Raw genomic sequence first — 7,223 nt, 5'->3', positions numbered from 1 at the left:
CCTGGATTCAGGAGTACCTGAGTTCAAATCCGGCCTCAGACACTTGACACTTACTAGCTGTGTGACCCTGGGCAAGTCACTTAACCCCCACTGCCCTGCAAAAAAAAAAAAAAAGAAATGTCATGAACACAGTCCAGGCAGAGCTAAAAGGGACCTTAGAACTCAGGACATAGAATGTCAGAGCCAGGAGAAGCTTATATAATACAGCATTTCAGAACTTGGAGCTGGTGCAGCTTAGAACATAGAATATCAGAGCTGAGGAGACAGGATTGTCCAGTCCAACCCCCTCCAAGATCACCCAGTGTCCAACCCTTCCATTCCAAAGAGGAAACAGGGGCCCAGAAAAAGGTACTGAAAACCTTTGGCTCTTAAAGATTTTCCTTTCTCTAGGAGGTCTATATAAAAGCTGCTTCTCCAGGAAAGGATAATATTTCACTGACAATGATAACATTTAGTGATGCTTTTATCCCCAGATGAAAGTTGTCAAAGCATTTTCCTCTCTTTATCTCATCCAACACCCCAAGCAGGAATGGAGCTCTCTCCAGTAGAATTGACTTCAAGAGATGGGATCCATAGGATTGGATTCAAAGAGAAAACAGGGAAGGCTGGAATGTGTTTAAGGAAGACCTAATGAACTGCATCTTACCCCAAGGCCAACTGGGATGCACCGAGGGACACTTCTCAGTCTCTCCTCAACTGATTAAAATAAGAATCCAGAGCTGATTGTGCCCTCATCTTTCATCCCTAACAACAGTTTCCAGAGTCCTTCCTTAACCCCTTAATGTAGGTACTTTTTTTGTGGGGCAATGAGAGTTAAGTGACTTGCCCAGTGTCACACAGCTAGTCAAGTGTCTAAGGCTGGATTTGAACTCAGGTCCTCTTGAATCCAGGGCCAGTGCTTTATCTACTGCACCACCTAGTTGCCCCCAGTGTAGGTACATTTGCTAGAGGGGCTGGCAGCTTTGGAAATCCAGCTTATGATGCAATCTGGGAAGACATTTCTCCCTGTAACTTTTTTTTCTCTCTACTGTATTTTTTTTGGCAAGGTAATGAGGGTTAAGTGACTTGCCCAAGGTCACACAGCTAATAAGTGTCAAGTGTCTAAGACCGGGTTTGTGAGCTGTGGGGTTCTTCAAATAACCTTTCTTGTGGTTTGTTATATTCATATCCATCATCAATGCCAATTAGAGTCTCCTCAATATCAATTAACCAATTAACATAAGTCAGTTGTCATTTTGGGGGTGGGGGTGGAGGTGATTAGGATGAAGCAATTTGCCCAGGGTCACACAGCTAGTAAGTTTCTGAGGCTGGATTTGAACTCAGATCCTCATGGCTCCAGGGCTGGTGCTCTGGGCACTATGGTGCCACCTAGCTGCCTCATAAATTAGCTTTAAACACACACACACACACACACACACCCCTTAGTATCTTTGCCAAGAAAACCCCATGTGGGGTCATGAAGAGTCAGAAAAAGGACCTACTAAGAGCCAGACAGTGTACCAAGTACTAGGATCAAATTTTTCAAAGGGAGAGAGAGTTGCCCACTTAAGTTCCCTGACCCCTGTCTCCTCCACTATAAAATGGGGAGATCGGCTTCTCAGGTCCCTTCTAGATCAAAATCTATGACCTCATGAAAAGACAGCTCAGAGGAGGTGGTTGCCTGAATACTTATCAGCATTTTGTGCCATTTTTTTTCCTTGGGATGGCATGGCCCCTGACTCATTAATATAGAGGAGGAGGGAGACAGGAGGGATTTGGAATGTGGTTTTTTCTCCCATCATCATTCAAGCAGAATACAACATGTTCCTCATCAGGGGATTATTTTCTGAGCAATTCACGTTTATGGGAAGACCTTGGCCCTGAGCTCATTCACAAACTGAGAGTTTATGAAACATTAGCTCACCTTCGGCAGCAGCCGCCGCCATCTTGGCACCCCCCCCCCACGAAAGTACGGGAGCATCGCCCACAAGCCCCCACCCCCGCATGATGGTGCCTTAGCTCGGTCCAGGTCCAGCTCAGATGGATCTGCTCAGGACCCATCAGGCCCCAGCCCCAATCTTGGGACGCTGCTCTCTTCACTCTTCAGAAGTATGTCCAACAAGTGCTGCTTCCCCATCGCCCTTGTCCCCCAGCTGACCCCCGGAGCCCCAGGCCCGATGGTCCAGTGCTAAGTGCCCCCACCAAGTTATCTCTGCAGGCAGCAGGAAGCGGACACTGTTCCTGGGCCTCCCTGGATCGGGAAGGCATCAAGGAGGGGCCAGAACTTAGCCAGGACGTGACCCCATGGTACCTCCAACTCTGTCACTAACTCTCTTGGTGAATCTGGAGCTCACCTCCCTGGGCCTCAGTTCCTTGGGGAATGGAATAAAATAAACAATCATTTGTTAAGGAAGTACTATGGGCCCAGCCTGGGGAGCCCCAAGAATGAGGGAAGCTCTCAAGGAACTTGCATTCTAATTAGGGGAGGGGAGGGGAGAGAATTGGATTAACTAACCTCTGGAGCCCCTTCCAGCATCAGATCTAGAATCCGGGGGAGGCCCCTTCATACCAGCATCCCTATGATGGGGATGCTTCAGGCTCAACCCTGCAGTTCCTGCTCTGCTTTCGGCAGATGCATCTTGGCAGCAATGGGGAGACGGCAGTTACCAGGCCTATCTGTGGCTCTTGGTTTGCCGAGCTCCCGGTGGGGAGCCCCTCACATTAGCACAAAGTGCAGGCATCAGATAGGGGACTTTATCTCTAGCTGCAGCTTTGTGATCAGTCTCTCCCATGATCCCGTTCAAGAGCTAAGGGGCCTGACAGTGACTCTATCCTTACTCCTTTCCTTCCCCCCATTCCCCCTCACCAGAAGCCTGGGCTCCATTAGCAGTCCCACGAAGTTCAGTTACAGGTTGGATATTGGTCTCTCCCCTAACTCTGCTTTCCTAGCTGCTTCTCTCTGCTCCCGGATCTCACATTGTGGACACTCATCATTGTTACTATTGCAATCACCCAGAATTTGAACCCAAGTCCCCTGACTCCAGCTCTGACATCCCCTGTGCTAAGGCCTCTCCCAAGTCTGACATTCTAAGTTCTAAGATCTTTCTTAACTCTGACATTCTCTCTTCCAAGGCCACTTCCAACCCTGCCATACTATATTCTAAGATCCCTCCCCAGATCTGATCTTATCGAGGGGTTCTTGAGGTCTGTGAGCTTGTCTTTTAATATTCTGATAATCATCAAGCCAAGTCCACTAGCATCTATCAAGTGCCCTGTGATGTTCCAGATACTATGCTAAACCCTAGGAACATAAGATCAAATAAACTGTGCTACCCTCAAGGGGTTTATATTCTAGTTGTCAAAGTGAATTGCGTACTGCACCTGGAGTCAGAAAAATCAGAGTTAAAATCTGGTCTCCAGACATTCATTTCCCACCTGCCTGAACTCTTTGACTGGACTCCATCATGGGCACACCCCTGGGAAACCTCATCAGAAGACTCACCACCTTTCAAGATGGCGGCACCTTGGCTACTCACTCCTTATCATTATTCTCAGGACCCTCCATTTGGAGGGATAGAGGGCAGGGAAATTCCTCTCAAAGCCTCGAGGACTCCCAGCCCCCATCTCTTCACTTTCCACTAACTCATACTCCTTGGACTGAGCTCCATCATGCCCTGGAACTGGCACCTTCCTCCTCCTCCTCTCCATCTTTTCAGTCTCCTTTTGTGTTCTCACTTCCCCCATTAGATTGTAAGCACCTCAAAGGCAGGGACTGTCTCTTTCATATTTGTATGTTCAGCACTTAGCACAGTGCCTGGTATAGAGTAGGCAGTTAATAAATGTCTATTGAATGACTGAATAACACTACATTCTGTAACCCTAGACAAGTCATTCCATCTCTATCTGCCTCAGTTTACTCATCTATAAAATGGGGACAATAACAGCACCTATCTCCCAGGGAGTTTGTAAGGATAAAATGAGAGAATGTATGAAGTGCTATATAAATGTTACTACTACTGCTACTACTAATGCCACCACTCCACTACTACCATTACTACTACTCCTATCACTACTACCACTACTACTATTACTATTACTCCTCCTTCTCTATTACTACTACTACCACCACTAGTAGAAAGACAACATGTTAACTGTTTACAAACAAGATATACACAGGATTAATTAGAGATTCTTTCAAAGGGATCTAATTGCTTTCCATTTCAATCCTATGTGTTTTATCTCTTGCATTTAAAAACCTACTTCTAGGTGCAGCTAGGTGGCACAGTGGATAAAGCACCAGCCTTGGAGTCAGGAGGACCTGAGTTCAAATCTGACCTCAGACACTTGATACTTACCAGCTGTGTGACCCTGGGCAAGTCACTTAACCCTCATTGCCCTGCAGAAAAATAGAAAAATAAATAAATAAATGGGTGGGTGAATAAATAAATGAATGAATGAATGAATAAATGAATGAATGAATGAATGAACAAACAAACAAATAAATAAATAAATGCCTCCTTCTGAGAAGGATTCTATAGATTTCAGCAGGTGGTCAGAAGGCTCCACAATAAAAAAGACACTAAGAACCTCTGCCTTTTATGTTCAGAGATGGACCGAATGATCCTTGAGGGTAGAGACTATTTCATCTTTAGCCTTTGTATCCCCCCAGTGCCTATCACTGCGCCTAGTATATATTAGGCATTTCATAAATGCCTGTTGATTGACTGACTGACTGACTGACTGACTGTCACTGCCTCAATTTAAACCTGGGAGGTGCTAATGAACTGGAAGATGCCAGAATCCTAGAACCTTAGAAGCTACTTTGTCCTGCTCTGTGCCTGTGCCCCACCCCTTCATTTTGAGGCTCAGATGCAAAGATTTTTCTTAATTGGATTCAAACAGGCGTGTTTACACTTATCACTTATTTATTTTGTTTGTTAAAAATGTGCAAATTACCCAGCGGCCTCTGGGTCCACAGCACCAAGAAACATCAATAAAACTATTAAGTTAAATTCAATTAGGCACAGCTTCTGAGAGTTACATGTCATAGGGCAGCACATGAATGAGGAAGCCCAGGGACTTGTGGGAATGGTGTAATCCAGCTGGAGACAGGGGTCTCTCAGTCAACCTCCTCCAAAGAGTCCTGAGATCCATAGAATGTTGGAGCAGAAAAGGCTCTTGGAGATCATACAGTCACACAGAGAAGGGAAGGCACTCACCCACAGTCATGCAGCAAGTTAGTGTCAGAGCTGGGAACTCAGATTTCATGGGGCCCACCCAGAGCTCTGTCCACTGAAATACAGAGGAAGGTTCATCAATTCACTCAGTTGTGACTGGGGCAGAAGCTGGGCTGAGACCTGAGGTTTGAATGACCGACTAGGACCAAATGCATTATGTTTTCATTGTCTGGGAATGGGATGGGGTCTTAGACTACAGAAGGTAAAAGGTGGGAGACCTTAGGGCTTAGAATGCTGTAGATGAGAAGGGCCTTGGAGAATAGGGGATGTCAGAGCTGGGAGGGGCCTTAGATCCTCAACCTGTCTCAAACTTCATCGCCAAGATCTACAGAATCTCTAGGAATATCCTGGTAAAATCAGGTCTCTCTCAGTTCTAAGCATCGATTCTATAAGGTCCCCTAGAGACAAGTTAGGGTGGGAAGAGCAAAAATTCTAAACTATCGGGGGGCGGCTAGGTGGCGCAGTGGATAAAGCACCGGCCCTGGATTCAGGAGTACCTGAGTTCAAATCCGGCCTCAGACACTTGACACTTAACTAGCTGTGTGACCCTGGGCAAGTCACTTAACCCCCATTGCCCTGCCAAAAAAAAAACAAACATTCTAAACTATCACAAGCCATGTAATAGGTATCAGACACCCTAGATTCCAGTCCCAGTTCTCCCCCTAAGTAGCTTCCCTTCTCTCAGACTTGGTTTCCCTTCTTGAAAAATGAGGGATTGGACAGAGAACTCTCCAAGACCCATTCCAGGTATGTGGCACCCACCCCAGCCAGGTCAAAAGGGCCCCATACTTAGCCAAATATCCAAAGCAGCAGATTTGGGGACAAGCAAAAACTGGAAAGAAAGTGGGCATCTAACGCCTAGGTAAGAGCCAAACCAACTGTGATCTATGCAGGTAATGGGATATTAGAGGAACTGAAGGAATGATGGCTACCTGCAAAGACATATATGAAGTGCTACTGCATGAAGTGAGCAGAATCCAGAGAGCAATAAATGGTGGCAATTATGTCAAGGAAAATCATTCAAATGAAGCTGAGAAATTGTAGTGACTCACCTTTGCCCTGGAAGAAGGAAGAGCATTCTTCTTATATGGTCCTCAAGACAATGGAGACTGTTCTCTTCTTTGCCTAACACAGTGCCTGGCACACAGTAGCCAAAGCCCAGCGTTGACAGAAGTCGAGATGAATGGCGATGGCCCAGGATAAAGTGGGTGACCTTGGCTTCCATGACTGACCAAGCACTAAGCACTCTACGGCACCTTCTTCAGTTACAACTTATTTATAGGGACAGCTCACTGCTGCAGTGGATAGAGAGCTGGACCTGTACTCAAAAAGACCTGAGTTCAAATCTAGCCTCAGAGCCTTACTACGTGGCTATGTCACTTAAATTCTACTTCCCTCAATCTTCTCATCTTTAAAATGGGGACGACAATAACGCCTATCTCCCAGGATTGTTGTGAGAATCAAATGAAATAATATTTGTAAAGTGTTTTTCACGGTGCCCAGTGCATATAAATGTTAGCTAACATAGCTCTTATTATAATAACTAGTTGTGTGTCTAAACTCAACCAATTTTTTTCTTCAGATAAGTTTCTTGGTTAAGTTAGTCTGCAGTGGGACTGTATTCCAGGGCTTCAATGCTTGATCCAGTATTTGCCCCCCCTTCCAGCCCAGTATTTGGGATCTGTCAAGGAGCCAGCTGGTGCCAACTCATGAGAGCCGGTTGTTAAATTTTCAGAGCGAGCAACTATGCCTCAGAAAGCAGCAAATGCTAACATTAGAATTTTATTTATTGTTTTGTTCGTTTTCTTCACTTAAAATGATGGAGAGAATGTCAACAATAATGCAGATTAAAGTGTGTCATGAATACATTTTTTTTCAGAAAGCAGGTTATTAAACATTTACTAGCACACCACTGGATTCTAATCCTTAGCCTCTGTTCCTTGGACTGGGGCAGAACCAGCATTACAGGGCAAATGAATCACCAAGGACAGCCTAAGATTGGTATGG

The sequence above is a fragment of the Dromiciops gliroides genome, chromosome 1, assembly GCF_019393635.1.
Source record: "Dromiciops gliroides isolate mDroGli1 chromosome 1, mDroGli1.pri, whole genome shotgun sequence".
NCBI lineage: Eukaryota > Metazoa > Chordata > Mammalia > Microbiotheria > Microbiotheriidae > Dromiciops > Dromiciops gliroides.
This window is presented reverse-complemented; position numbering follows the sequence as displayed.